The sequence below is a fragment of the Pelobates fuscus genome, chromosome 3 (assembly GCF_036172605.1).
Source record: "Pelobates fuscus isolate aPelFus1 chromosome 3, aPelFus1.pri, whole genome shotgun sequence".
Taxonomy (NCBI): Eukaryota; Metazoa; Chordata; class Amphibia; order Anura; family Pelobatidae; genus Pelobates; species Pelobates fuscus.
This window is the reverse complement of record NC_086319.1, coordinates 153,626,524-153,642,975: the sequence shown is the minus strand read 5'-3', so window position 1 is coordinate 153,642,975 and position 16,452 is coordinate 153,626,524. Positions and strand designations below refer to the sequence as shown.

General features: G+C 38.5%; 1 protein-coding gene across 1 annotated transcript in view; it reads left to right on the top strand.

The window, feature by feature from the left end:
• The first annotated feature begins 1,163 nt into the window (after window positions 1–1,163).
• The window catches only part of LARGE1 (LARGE xylosyl- and glucuronyltransferase 1), a 641,175-nt gene continuing 625,886 nt past the window's right edge, over window positions 1,164–16,452 (top strand). Inside the window, exon 1 of the mRNA XM_063447549.1 lies at window positions 1,164–2,415. The gene's annotated coding sequence lies outside the window, so the exon portion shown is untranslated. The remainder of the gene's footprint in view (window positions 2,416–16,452) is intronic.

Sequence of the window (16,452 nt, the reverse complement as noted above, 5' to 3'; positions counted from 1 at the left end):
GTTTTGGCCAGAATAGCTGAGCGGGAAATATAGGTGACTTGCAGATTTTTGTTTTCTAATAGTTTTTGGACTTAAATATGTACTGCCTGGTGAATTTCAAACAAATTGTGGACGAGAATAGTTCGATCAATACATGTTCATGTTCTGCTTTAGAGGACGGAGCATTTTATCATTACTGCCTTGGGATGAGTGTGTATGCATGTGTAATACAGATAAATATAGAGAGAAACACACATATATAGAATTGTAGCTATGTAGAGGATAAGAGATAGATAGATACATACACACATACATAAATATATACAGAAGGAAGAATACAGAGAGAGAGGGAATGAGAGAGAAAGATAATGTATGATGACTGGATAACAATATAAAGGGGAGCCTGGTAGAAAAGCATCATGGGTGACTGCAGCACATTGCATTGGGCAGTGCACCCAGAGAAAATGTCCATCTATATCTTACATAAAATATACTAACTTAAAATGAGGCACAAAATACACTTTAAAAACAATAACATTAATGAGAATACCTATGGGGGACACAAAAATGCGTGCAACAAAAGTAAAATACAAGTGTGAGAACACAGGAAACATTGGTGAATAGATAAAGGGTGAAACATGCATTTGAATACAACGAAGCCCATGTTGTGATGGATTGATAGCGGGATTCTGTGGGAGACCAAGGGAAATATATATAGAGAGAAAGAGATACTGAGAACTTATTGCTCCTGTAACAGTTTGTAATTGTCTCATATATTGTTACATTTCTCAATTTTATAATATTGCAATGGGCTGAGAGATAAGATCGCACTATATAAATACCAATAATCATAGAAAGAAAACAGAATGAAGAGGAGGTAGAGAGGGCTCAATTAAAAAAGGATGACATGTGAAAAGTCATGAAAAGAAATGTTAAAACATTTTTTTAGATAAAAAATAATACATTTTTGAGAGATACGTGAGGAAGGACTGATGGAGAGGATAGCTATAAGTGGTCCCTTCTAAGGGGGAATAGAGAGGAAAGAGGGATTTATGAAGAAGTGAAGGAGGGAGGGATAGACAGACAGGGGAGGGATGGAGGGAGGGTAGAGGGATGGGAGGCAGGGAGGGGGGATGCTAGAAGTCAGGGGGATGCAGTGAGAGCGGCAGGCAGAGCTGAGTGAGCTCAGGACAGGAGAGCAGGGCTCGCAGACCCCCAGTATCAGCTGTGTGTGACCGGCCATAGCCCCCCAATCTTACAGCTCTCTGTCCGCGTACACCCCACCTCCCCGGCCGCACTCCATCGGCCTCTGGCCCCCATCTGCTCGGCTCTCCGTGGTGCTGAAAGCTGGGGCCGCCCCGGGGAGGAGGAATCCGGCCCAAGCCGGGGGCTGGGGGTCTGCAGCAAGCGGGGAGATCTGTCGAGAAATCCGGAGGGCCCGCAGGAGAGCACCGAGGCTGCTTGAGGAGCACAGGCCACAGCAGCTCCATGTAAACATATAGAAACCCCCCAATCCAAGAGAACACCCCGGCTTTTCCACTAGACTTTAACAAAGAACCCTAAATCTACTGCCACCCCACCTCTATGAGGCATTAAATTAAAGGGTCTCCAGCACTGACAGGAGTAGCACTTTTTTTTTTTTTAAAGCCAAAACCCTACGAAGAGACCCTCACATTAAAAGGTGCAGCTCTGCTTGAGACCCCCAGGTCCAGTGAACACCACCTGCTTGCAAGCAAGGGATCCTCATATTTAGAGGAACATCTCTGCTGAGACTATAAGCTCCCCTGAGCACCCATTCCTGCAAGAAAGAGACCCTCAATTAAACAGAAAAGACCACAGATATTCAAGATAACACAGGACAGACCGTGAGATATACAAGTTTTCTGGATTCCCATCTCAAAAAGACCCCCATCGGCTTCACATCTGCTGGAGACTCAGAGCAGAAGAAGCACATATATATCTATGAGCCCCCTATAATGTTAGAAAATCACTAATCCCAAAATATCAGGTGGGAAACCCCCTCATGAATACAACTTCTAGATTACTATCTCCATGAGACCACCACATCATCCTGCATTCTGTACACTGACATATCAGATATCTCTCCCCACCACATGCCTCTTATTTACAGGGACTTTTAAATCTTACAGGGGTAAAAGAACACTCAGTTGGAGAGGTCAGAGATGCTTAACCACTGAGACCCCAAAATCTAGGTCTCTACTGTTTCTTTACTGAACACCCTAAAATCATCACTTTTTTTTAAGTCAAAACCTGACCCAATCTGGCTAACTCACCTCTTCCATACTACTCCTGCTACCTCTTGGAATTTGTATTAACTGTAGTATGTGATATAGGATATTAACCCATCCAAGGAATATACCAATTCAGGTTCATCTTAACAAGGACCACTGACCTTCACCAGCTCCTGAGTTCAAGGTAGGAAAATATCACTTCTACATCAGGGATTCAATAAATTGTGTGACGATAACCTGTGTTTGCTCTATAAGAATAATTGAGGGGCAAGCTCAAAAAATGCTTGTCAGCTCTTTCCATAATATACCAATTTTCATTTTACATCTTGAGTCCTCTGTTACCTCACCTCCCTAGTACTTGCCAAAGGTTCACCATTTATTTGTATGTTGGTGTTATATTACATGCACAATGCATTATGCATGGCCATCAATAGGGATTTACATTTAGGGCACTCCAAATGGGAATCAAGTGGTTAAGGTAATTTAACATATGGACACTTCACATTGCATAATATGCTCACTGTAATACTTACAAGATAGTACACCTTATATTGGATCAACCTGAACATGGTGTATAACAATTATTGGTAACTTGTGCATGTAGAAGTATGTTTTCATATGTTGTAATACCATATAAGTCAATAGAATACTTTCTTTAGTGGTCCAACATTTTTGTGGAGTCTATGCTCTTCGAATCTGCAGAATTTTAAATTAAACCCAACATACAGTTAGTGGCTAAATTCCATAAAGCCAACAATGATGGCTGCTTTATCCACAGGTGGTTTGCTGGAGATTTTAATATCAGTTCTAGCTGTTTCAGTACTTTAAGAATGTGGTATATTTTTTAAAGCAGAGCAAATGCTATATACAGTTTTTACTTTGTGAGTACCTGTCTCAGTCTTCAGTTGTGGCTGTATGGTCAAAGCATTTGTAGTGATGGGATAGCCAGTTAGTTGAAAGCTGTAGAGTTGCATTGAAATTAAACATATTACCATGCATTTTTAATATAGAATTTTTTAGATGCTGATGTTTATCAGTAGGATGTGCTGATAGATACTGGATTATTTAAAGTGTGGATGTGAGTCATAAGAATAATGCTGAATTAAGTGAATGGATCACTGTCTTTAATGTCTGAAAATAAATAAGACATCCTTAGTTTGGTTAATAAGTCACATATAACATTCTTCTTTACAACATGGTACTTTAGTGGTGTATACAATTTTAGCCACAAATGTTATATAAATACAATATCAGCCTAGTTTGCAAATCCCATTTAAATGGGGCTCTGTCCTTTGTAGGAAGTCAACACAGAAAGCGCAATTTCAAATGTGACATTAAATATCAGAAGCAATTTTATGGTATAATGCAGTAATATACAGTGGTTTTATTACTATCCTATGCTTTATCGTGTTTCATGAGAAGAACTTTTTTTTTTTCCATAAAAATAATTTATCACTGACTTTTGTTTGTTTTCATTGTTCCCAGGTGATAATACATTATAACTTGCATCTGTGTATATTATTATCTGCAGCAAGACGAGATTATAGGCACTGTATCTAAATGGCTGTGCGTCAGCAAAATGTTGTGGGGGGAAAAAAAAAGGCTTATGGCCAGTAGGACGATGAAATCATTAATGTTATTTCAAGCTTCTGATTTTCCAGAAATCCTGCCATTTACTGAGAAAGAGACTGCGTCATTGCTGTAGCATAAAGTTACCTTAAATTGTGTTCCAATAGTCCAGTCAATGGATTCATTTACTGTAATGGTTTGTAGATATCGTTTGTATAATTTTTATATTTCTCATGTAAATTTGGAAATAGCTTATATTTTGGACCACATATCTGTCTTTTAGGTGTTTCAGAAAAGTAGATTTTTTGACAGATGCATGACACATATTTTAGATAAGCATATCATCTGCTTCAAATGACTATGTATAGCACTTTATAAAGCCTTTCTTTAGCATGGAACTTGCTTTGGGAACATTGCTGTGAAATCGGTTGTGACTTATAAAGGAAGAGAACAGGTTAATGTTGACATTCATGCCTTTTACACTCTGCTTCAGATCATTATACATGGTTCAGTTTCATTGTCCCTTTAAATAATTGTAACAGTTTGTCATTCTATGTGAAGCAGGTAATGTTTTGTTTCCGGCCCAATTTAAAATTAGATATAGATAGACAGTTTTTCCATAGATAGACAGTTCGCTCCAATAGCCATACAATTCTGCCAGCGGGGTGGCCCTGACTTTTCGACCTATTTACGTCCAATGGGACTCAGTGTCATTAAAAGTAAGAGGTTCTAGGCAGTACCTTGTGGGAGTCTAATGTACCAGTCTAGGAGATTTTGTTGGTTACCTGGTAGAAAGACTTGTTAATGTGCATTAGTATTGGAAGGGTAAGAATTAACCCAATAGTGAAGTCCATTGTCCACCCATACTGCATGTAAAATGCAAAGTGACATTAAAATGAAAAGAAAGCAGTGTATTTGTAATGCTTTTCACATACAATAATTCAAGCACTATTTTTTTCACCCAATAGATAAGACATTACAGATAGATAGATACATACATACATACGTACATATGTCATTTTATACAGTTTTTGGTACCAAAATCTTACCCATCACTGGACACCAAGATGATTTTGTTGAAAGTCCAATGAAATTATATTTTCTTCTAAGGAACGTGGTTATCATTTACTTTATCTATATGTTTACTGCTGGAATTTACTGTAAAATATATACGCATAAATTTCTTTCCATCAACAATTCAACTCTTGAAGGCTTAGACAGAAACATTTTTGTCTAATGCTTGAAGAAAGCACAATGCAAATATATTTTATTTTATACTGGTATTATGATGCATTGTTCTTTGTTAGAATGTTTTTACTCCTTGCTGCTTACTGGCTGTTGATGTTAAAGCCATACACAGGAGAAAGGGGACTAGGACTCCTAATCATTTACAGTGATTACTAGCTTTTTAAAGGTTTATGAAACACATTGAATCTTGAATATGCAATCCTAAAATTGTACATGTTTTAAAACCTCTGTACTAGATATTAACTTGGCATATATTTTAAATTGGGATCATGGCAGAGATATTCTTTAAAACCTGCTGGTCTAATAAATAAAAAGTATTATGGCAACTGATTTGGAAAATGCAGCAAACTTCACTGTTAAACAAAGTCAACAAGTGAACCAGGCTGGACATTCTGTCTAATTTGGCTACAGTTTAGTAACCAGACCAGTTTTCTAAACTGTAAGGAGTCTGAAACATGTATGGGGGTTGTGGTACAACAAAACCTCGGTATTAGTCTTGGACACACAGACATACTTTTTATATTCTGCAGGTAGCTATTTATAAGTCACCATTCCTGAACATATCAACAGATTTCACATGCATAGCATATAATCCATACAATGCGCTAGCAAAAAGAAAAAAGCATTGATACAAGAATGGCCCTTCCAATCACCTATCAGTTACTTCTTGAAATACAGTTCACTTGCTCTCCTACATAGCAACATGACTTCATCCAATACTGTGATTATTCCTTATTATGTCAGTACATCTCATACTTTGAATAATACAGGAACGGAGGCAGACATGTCACCACCCTTTGAACTAGTAATGTGCTATTAATGAAACCAACTCTATGAGGGGCAGACCTTTGGAAGGTACTTACTAAGCTTTTCAGGCAGGACCAATTGAGTAAGAGATCGGCACAGGATGAGGGTACTACAACAGTGTAATCCCTACGAACCCAGCATGGGGACGGGGTGAGTTTCTGCTTAACAATTCCTAAAGCTGTAAAATAAATAGCTTATCTTTATGATAAATTATATAGTCATTGCTTAAGGAATGGTAAGCACTTAAAGTGAACTTGTTGTGATAGGTTCACATTAAAGGGACACTATAGTCACGAAAACAACTTTAGCTTCATAAAGCAGTTTTAGTGTATAGATCATGATCCTGCATTCTCACTGCTCAATTCTCTGCAATTTAGGAGTTAAATCTCTTTTGTTTCTGTTCATGCAGCCCTAGTCACACCTCTCCTGGATGTGACTGCTGCATGAAAAGAAATGGTTACACTTTCAATTACCGTATTTTTCGCTCCATAAGACGCACCTCACCATAAGACGCACCTAGTTTTTAGAGGAAGAAACCCAGAAAACAATATATTCTGAACAAACTGTCCCATAGTGTTTCTTACTATGGGACAGTTTGTTCAGAATATTTTGTTTCTCCCCTGTCCCCTGTCTTCACCCCCCCCTCCCCATAGTCTTCACCCCCCCTCCCCATAGTCTTCATCCACCCCCCTCCCCATAGTCTTCATCCACCCCCCTCCCCATAGTCTCCATCCACCCCCTCCCCATAGTCTTCATCCCCCCCTCCCCATAGTCTTCATCCCCCCTCCCCATAGTCTTCATCCCCCCCTCCCCATAGTCTTCATCCCCCTTCCCCTCCCCATAGTCTTCATCCCCCCTCCCCTCCCCATAGTCTTCATCCCATCTCCCCTCCCCATAGTCTTCATCCCATCTCCCCTCCCCATAGTCTTCATCCCATCTCCCCTCCCATAGTCTTCATCCCATCTCCCCTCCCCATAGTCTTCATCCCATCTCTCCTCCCCATAGTCTTCATCCCATCTCCCCTCCCCATAGTCTTCATCCCCCCTCCCCTCCCCATAGTCTTCATCCCCCCTCCCCTCCCCATAGTCTTCATCTCCCCTCCCCATAGTCTTCATCCCCCCTCCCCTCCCCATAGTCTTCATCCCCCCTCCCCATAGTCTTCATCCCCCCTCCCCTCCCCATAGTCTTCTCTTCTCTCCCATACTGTCCCCCTCCCCTTGTCCCATAATTACTTACCTGTCTTGTAGCATTTCTCGGCAGCACAGGGCGCACCGTGGTACTGGAACTTGAATTTCATGTTCCGGTTTCCGGCGGGACTGAAAGGAAGTGCGCACACTGAGCTGAGTGCGCACTTCCTTTCAGTCCTGCCGGAAAACCGGAACATGAAATTCAAGTTCCAGTACCGCGGTGCGCCCTGTGCTGCCAAGAAACGCTACAAGACAGGTAAGTAAAGCTTCATATTCGCTCCATAAGACGCACAGACATTTCCCCTCACTTTTGAGGGGAAAAGAAGTGCGTCTTATGGAGCGAAAAATACGGTAGATGTAACTTACTTTAAAAGTTCTTATTGCCTGCTCTCTAAAGTGAACTTTAATCATACACAGAATGCTTCTGTGGGGTCTAGCTAGCTATCAACAGTGCAGGGGATAATACATGTTAAATTAAATAGAATTTACAATAAAGGAAGTGTAAACATTATCTGACTCTGTACAGGAAGTATTTAGGAAGGCTGTGCAAGTCACATGCAGGGAGGTGCGACTAGGGTGCATTAATAAAGTGATTTAACTCCTAAATGCCAGAGAATTGAGCAGTGACACTGCACGGAAATGATCTACACACCAAAACTGCTTCAATAAGCTAAAGTTGTTTTGGTGACTATAGTGTCCCTTTAACTTCACAGTGTATTGTATAAAATTGCAGCTTGTCTTTATGCTATTCCTGAACTTGTAGAAAGTATTACACCCTAGTGTACAATCTCTAATATTTTATATTCCCATTAAATAGGTGTCAACCATTCAAAATTTGCTGGAACAGTCCATCTTTTTGGGGTACTGTCCCAGCAAAAATCTACCTGTAGATTTCAAAATGCAGGAGGGACTGAGCATTAGTGCTTCTGCAGGACTCCATGCATGATCATCTTGAGGGGGAGGCAGTCAGCCTGGCCTACCTCTTTACATTTTATTCCATTACACAAACAAGCAAAGTTTATATTTCGGACCTCCTTCAGTCCTTTCTCAAGACAACATTGCCATCCCAAATAACACACAATATAACATTTACAATAAATCCTAAATCAATTAGTAGCATACTTGCCCCACAGCTCCGTGCACAAACACTGAAACCGTTTTTTTGGGGTTGCCATATCCAAAATGTCTCTCACTGTAGAAGGAGACAGACACAGTCTCCCCCTATTCATATATATATATATATATATATATATATATATATATATATATATATATATATATATATTTGTGCGTGTGTATACATTTCAAGTTAGTTTTAAGAATAACTAGCATCAGGTGCTGAAAATTGATGTTTTCTCCTAAGTTTGTATGCTAGCTATGCTTTCAGTCGTAAATCAGTAGTGAAGTAGTTAAGAGAGGAGAATGTTTTATTCAGTTAAATATATTGTCTATCACCCCCTTCTTTATTTCATTATGTTTAAATTCCCAATCACGTTGTGTAGCTTTAATCGTTTTTGATCATCACGTTTATTGCAAGTTTAATCATCTTTTCCTTCCTCTCTTGATTAATCTTCAGCATTCATTTAGGTCCATTTTTGGAGTAAATGTCTTTTTCTCTGTCTGTGTCCGCAGTCCGGGTGGTGTTTCAATCCATTTTATGCTGGAATTGATTAGCTGTTGGATAAAATTGCTCCTGTTGAAATATGCGTTGCAAATTTGTAAGATAATCAGGCTGAATCAAGGCTGGGAGTCTTTCTTTAAATAAGCCATCAAGTCTGGGTGATTTTATGCTGGGAAACTAGAGATAATGCTTTCTTTTTTCCCCATCTGACAACATGCAATTCTTACAAATGTCGGAGTATAAATTTGGGGGGGAAATTAAAATGTCCTTTTAGAAAGGATTAAGATAAAACAGTGCATGACAATGCTGACTCTGTATTTCCGCATTTGCCTCTGCATAATTCATTCCTTTTGCACACATGGTGTATACTTCACTTTACTGTACCACCATGTTTTAAGTTGTATACATGTTTATATATTGACATATCTCTAATATTCCAATTTGAATTAGAATTCAGAGTATAAAGATGACCAAAAATCTGTTCCTAGAATCAATTCTCTTTCTACAGCCTTTCTTCAAGGTCAGTGTCACCTACAAAAGTCCCATCTTTTTTATTTGCATTCAATACCAGTATATGCTACAGCCTGTAAACTGGCATATTTGGTAACATTATGCTAAAAATAGCATAATGGCCAACATCACTCAAAATGTTGCATTATGTTGTATTAGTTCTGCTCTATCCTTGACCCTCCCCTGCTCTAAATACTATTCATATGTCATCTATACAACTAATACAAAGCATCTGTCTCAGTTTCTAGGGTGTTCCCCAGCATCTGAAGGCCTCTCTTAAATTCAGAGGCACTGTATTTTTGGGACCAAAAGCAGTTTTATGAGGGAGGTCTTCTGAGACAACTTGTAGGTCAAGGTAACTCTAGTTCTCTATGCATGGTCCCTCCAGTTTGATTACCTGGTTGGCAGAACTCATTTGTCAACATGATGCACATGACACGACCCCTGTGGACCATCATTTGCCCAGTCTGGGGACCTCTCATTGTTGTGAGGCCTTGCATTCATGCTAAATTTTGTTTAATGTATCAAGACCTAATGACCTTTTAGACAATACTATTAAAAGACCACTAGAGTTAAAAGTTAATTTAACTTTTGCAAAAGTTAATTTACTAATCTTTTTCTAGTGCTGCACGGGTTTCTTCATGGTTTGCCCTGCTTATCCTTCTTCGCTAAGATCATTAATTTTGATGATCTCAGCCAATGCAGTTCTTTCATATAGAAAAGCATTGGGAGGCTTTTGAGCATGCACAGCAAACGTCACGTTGCACCAATGAGCATCTCCTCATAGAAATGCATTGCAGAGCATGGAGACACTGAACGTTAGTGCTGCACATTGTGCAGCACTGACCCAGAAAGCACCTCTAGTGGCCATCTGAGTGACTGCCACTAGAAGTGGTCCTAGGCAGTAATGTGCTTTTTGGTGGTCCTAGGCAGTAACACTGCTTTTTCTCTGAAATGGCAGCATTTACATTAAAATGCCTGCAGGGACATACTTTACACACCAGAACAACTTAACATTAAGAATTTTTTATATCGTAAGTAGATTTCTTCAATTATTAACATTAACACACACATAATAAGCCAATTAGTTTTCACTTAGTGTGTCCATTTATTATGTTGTATCCATTAGTGTATCCATTTATTATTGCTCCCCTAGAGAGGATGAGTTGATAGGTCATGCTGGTTGGCCCCCAGTAGGTGCCATATCAGCATCACCAGTGGTCCATCTCGCCCATCAGGTTTGTGCTGTAATAACAGTCACTGTGACAAATAAATGAGTTCTTCAATGGAAAGTATGTGTTCTAATGTTTTAATGTGTTCTAATACTGCGATATCAGCAACACAGCAGCATTGAGGAAGCATATTGGGAGTGAGGCTCTATAAGTATTGATTGATTGTGTCGTATTATGCAAGAGCAGTGGCCCTGGAGTGAGGAGGGTGGCTCTTCAACCATCAAAGAGAATTTGAGACCAAAATCTGCACCTCCAGCATCCCCCCAACTCTCCAAGTACATAAATGTTTAGAGCCATCGGGGTCCTGTACCAACTTGATAATACCTTATAAGCTGTTTACTTTGTGCTTGTGGAAATAGCAGAATTGTGTGCATGTGCTGCTTTGTTTGCTACTGCCTGTCCGTGAAGCAAATATTGAAATCCTCCTCCCATTTGGCCCTTTATGTGGGTGGGTGGGTGGTTGTGCTGCCTCAAAGGACATGAGTATAGTGCATTTGATACAGTTCCACACAAAAGATTAGTGTTCAAACTCAAGGAAATCGGTCTCGATGAAAATGCTTGTTCTTGGGTAGAACATTGGCTTAAAAACAGAATACAAAGAGTTGTCGTTAATGGTAAATTTTCAAGCTGGACAGAGGTGGCAAGTGGTGTCCCTCAGGGGTCTGTTCTGGGACCCCTTCTATTTAACATTTTTATAAATGATCTTGAAGACAGCATTGAAAGTCATGTTTCAGTGTTTGCAGATGACACAAAACTTTGTAAAATAATACAATGTGAGCAAGATATTACTTTGCTGCAGAAGGATTTAGATAGACTGGAGGACTGGGCACTCAAATGGCAGATGAAATTTAATGTTGAAAAGTGCAAAGTTATGCACTTCGGCGTAAAGAATACACAAGCAACGTATACCTTTAATGGAAGCGAATTAGGGATAACAACACACGAAAAGGACTTGGGAATTGTTATAGACAACAAACTATGCAACAATGTGCAATGTCAATCAGCAGTGGCCAAGGCCAGTAAGGTATTGTCATGCATGAAAAAGGGCATTCATTCTCGGGACGAGAATATCATTTTGCCTCTCTATAAATCACTGGTAAGACCACATATTGAATATGCTGTGCAATTTTGGGCACCTGTTCTAAAGAAGGATATCATGGCACTAGAAAAAGTGCAGAGGCGGGCTACAAAATTAATAAAAGGAATGGAACATATCAGCTATGAAGAAAGGTTAACAAATTTAAACCTATTTAGTTTAGAAAAACGTCGCCTGAGAGGGGATATGATAACCTTATACAAATATATTCGGGGCCAATACAAACCATTGTGTGGAAATCTATTCACAAACCGGACTTTACATAGGACACGAGGCCATGCGTTTAGACTGGAAGAAAGAAGATTTCGTCTAAGGCAAAGGAAAGGTTTTTTTACTGTAAGAACAATCAGGATGTGGAATTCTCTGCCTGAAGAAGTGGTTTTATCAGAGTCCATACAGATGTTCAAACAGCTACTAGATGCATACTTGCAAAGACAGAATATTCAAGGATATAATCTTTCAATGTAGGGTAATAACTGCTTGATTCAAGGATAAATCTGACTGCCATTCTGGGGTCAAGAAGGATTTTTTTGTCCTAGCTTGTTGCAAAATTGTTTCAAACTGGGTTTTTTTTTTTTTTTTTTTCTTTTGGATCAACAGCAAAAAACAGGTGTGAGGAAGGCTGAACTTGATGGACGCAAGTCTCTTTTCAGCTATCTAACTATGTAACTATATCTAACTATGTATTGGTAATGTATTTGTGCAGTCTGTGATATTGTACTCGGACCAAGAATGGGACTGGAGTGTCTTGAGTTGGCACTCTCAATTCTCTTAGTGGTCCCTGACTGTGTAGATGGTGAACACAGAGTGTACCAGAGGAGTCAATGAGGTCTAGCCATGGAGCCATAGTAGAGAACTAAGCTGGTAAGTCCGTCAGTGGTGTCATTGGTATCATTTGGTCCTTTACACTGTTTTTATTTCTATTTAGTGAGGCCTTGAATATAAATAAAGAGGAGAACACTATAGCTTTAGGAATAAAGGTATGTAAAGGAGCATGGGAGTAGGGGGCGGCTGAGGTGCACATATACAAACGCTTCTCATAGGCAGTATATTAATGGGAAGGAAGGGGAAGTGTATTAATTTGAGGAATTCAGGAGGCCAGTGCTGAACGTTCCCATTGAGATGCTATTTGGCCGCGCAGCTTTTTGCCACACATGCACAATAGCCTCCCAATGCTTTCCGATTGGAACGGATTGGATTGGCTGATATCATCAAGTTTATCTCCTTAAAATAACTTCGCTCTTTTGTTTACTTTGAAGCGCTACAAGTGTAAGGACATCCAGTGTCAGGCAATTTTTTTTATACTGTACTTTTCTAAATAAACTTAAATTTTTATGAAAATTGACGTTTTAGTTTTTTTGCGGCCCACATAAACCTAAAACTTGTTTATTTGGCCCATCTTAGCCTTTCAGTTTGACATGTTTGGTGTACATCATTATCAGGAGGGCATGCAAGCTCGCAATTCATCTCCACTTGGTGTCCTCGCTCAAAGCTGAAATCTTCTGTGAAGTGGAATGGACATGTAAGAGCTTAAAATGGTGATAGCTAGCTCTAGGTGACAATTTATTACTGCCAGAGAATGATCAACAATGTAATCCACAACAGCACCTGTTTGCCAGGTTAGCTTGTATTGGCCTACGATAGATAACTACAGGCTACACCAGGCTACATTTGGATGTTTCTTGTCCTATAATAAGTAATAATGATTATCTACAAGGGGCTGTTTAAGCACCAGAACTACTATATTCTTATATAGTGGCTATGGTGCTATTACGCCCTTAGTTCAGAGTAAAACCGATTCCAAGCATCTGGGTCAAACCCAGTCTACTGTTTGCCCACTGCTTTTACTAGTACCTTGGGGATACCTGGGTTTCATAAAACCACTCAAAACTGTTTAAAAACAACCAAATTGTATTTTCTTCCCATAAAAAACAATCACAATATGTCTATAAGCAGGTCTGCCGAGACAACTGAATATATTAATATGTAGTTGCTAATCTTCACCCCCTCATATTTTAATATTTTAAATGTTACTATTGTAAATGATGTATTTCTAACATTATAGTGTTTTACTATACATTTTGGTTAATGGTGTCCTTAAAACATTAATTAAAGCAGTTTTACTTTTACCTTTTAGCCCTCCTTACTCCAGTCTCATTCAGCCTTTATGCCTTGGCTTAAATCATCAGTGATGATGATGATCTCAGCCAATTACTGCCCCGTGTGCATGTAAAGTATTTGCCATGTTGCGTTAACCAGCGTCACTAATGCTTTAGTTCAATGTATCTTTATGGGGAGAGTTCCGAGCCTTCATGCAGAATGAAGATACCAAACATCGGTCCTGCAAAGATTGCTAGTGGCTGTGTCACAGTGATAGCCACTACAGGTGTCCATTTCTATGCAATGTAGACAGGTTGAGTCTCTTTACCTAAGTGATCCAACTCTAAGCACACAGGTCTGCAAACTCTGTCACCATACCCTGCGAATAATAGAGATAACCCCTCTGTTCAGGAGTACAAGAATTACCCAAATATTTTATTCACAATGTAAACTTGTTAATGGCTAGGCCTTGTGGTGAATTCCCAAAATATTTCTTTCACCACATGGCCTAGCCTTTAACAAGTTTAAATGAAACTTGCAATGACACAGTCACAGTAATATATAAAATCTAAAACCACAGTAGAACATATATCCAGTATCAGAATATAATAAAAGTGTACCTGCAACAATCTGAACATTTAAATATATGCAAATTAGACAATTTAAGCATTCATTGTTCTCACTGCAGTGCTGACAGATATAGAGTTTAATGGCTGTGACACTCAAAGTGACATCCCTTTGCAATCTCCTCTAACAAAAGATATCTCTTTACTAAGAAGTTGTCTCATTGGAGTACACAAAGGAAGTTTTATTTAGTGTTTTGCTATTATAAATTAGAAAGAAAAAACATGGGTGTTTTGCCTTATAGATAAAAATACAAATATTTAGAACTTCATGGGCCTTTAGAACTTGATGTTAGCCCATTTATGCTAAAAGTCTGCTTACGTGTCTCATTGAGAATAGTGTGTACTATATGTTACATTATATGCTGATTACACCCAGGAACACATTGATGTACTTGTGGGTTGTGGAATAAAATAAATCTTTCAAAACTTTCCAGGGTCATAGGAACCAACTCCTTATCCTTTAGGGATTTACGCTGCAGAGTATGCAAGTTTGTACATTATGCCCCTCCAATAAATACAGTTGATAGGCAACATAAACCCTTGGATAGGATTTGTAGGAATGTAGCGAGTCTTGAGTGCCTCAAGACATTCTTCAATATTTATACCTGTTAACATGCAAAAATAAATGATTTCCTTTGTAATAAAAGTAATATTAAAATATTCTGTTGTCACCTTAATGGAAACAAAAAATTGAGCACACTACATATTCTAAATGGATATATAGTGATTTTTTTTTGTTTAATACAATTATGGGAGTTATTAAAATCGATTTGGTGTCTTAAATTTGGTTACATTAATAGATTTGAACAAAAGCACTTTATTTGGTTATTCACTAAGTACAAATCAGTTTACAATGCATCTATTGTTCTCCTTTTTGCATATTCAATTTGATTACATTCTGTATAGAATAATAATAATAATAATAATAAGCCAAATTTTAATGAGAAATACTTTTTGAAAAGCGCAAGAAATTTTATATACTTTGCATCACCTCTGATCGAGCAAATGCGATTTAATGAGCTTTTACAGTCAATCACATTTCTGCTTTCATATGCCATAGATGTGGTGTTGTTTTTCAATTTGGTTTTTAGTAAGTACTGTGAATTACAGCTATATTGAGAAGAATTTTTTTTTTTTTAAATAAATGATTTCTTATTGCTGGGACGTGCAGTGTAAACTGCTTTTAGTATTATACGAAACAGCTTTCTGCAGGTAAGAAACCTCTCATAACGTATACATTACTTGACATTCTGCATATATTTGCTGTTTAAGGAGGACTTTAGGGTGTTGTAAGTGTTACCCGAGCCATGTCTAACCAGCAAGTTTCGTATATTTCTGTTCAAAGACTGATACCTGAGTGCAGATCACTGTGGAGGCCCAGTAACTCTGCAGCGTTGGTAAGTGAGGAGGCTGCTATGGCAAATCTCTTGATGTTGCTGCAATGACAGAACCTCATTTTTAGATCTATTACATATAAAAATCCTATCACTGAACGAAGCATGAGGGATTGTTGAAGACCAGGTTCATTTGCATGCCTCATGTGGGGTTTAATGAGGCATCTTGGCATGGGTTTTAAAAAGTTATTGACATTTTATTGCTATGGTAAACACAGTGTATTTTATGCATGCATCTATAAGGAAAATAAACCATCTTTAAAAATGCTCAGAATAAATTCTGCAGGAACCGTTCTAGAAACCACACTAACATAACACAAGCATGCACACACATATAAATATATAAGAGAAAGCGGTGCTTCACCTTGAACTAGTCATCTTCTGCCTATTCCTCCTGGATCTCATCTATTTTAACTTTCAGACAGAGCTAGAATTGGAGAAGGCAGGACAATGAAACAAAAATAGAATCAAATAGATCACAAGCATAGGAGACTTGTCCTTGTAGGTCTAGACTTGGCTTATTTCAGAATTGTTCATTTCACATATAAATATCTATTGCTGGAAAACTGATCTGATTTTATAGTATGCTTAAAAAGTATAGCATTTGTGGAGTCTTGAGTTTTCTGCGTTTCTGGAATCTCTTTAGATCAACTTTACCCTTGAACACACACATTTGACAACAAAAACAAGATAATTAAGAGTGGAGCAGTATATTATAAGTGGCTATTTGGGTGAAGTGTCCCTAACATATATAGATAGATACAGTGTAAAAGGATGAATGCAATACAAAAAATACTTATTGTTCAAGAAGAAATCTTCTTATAGCAATTC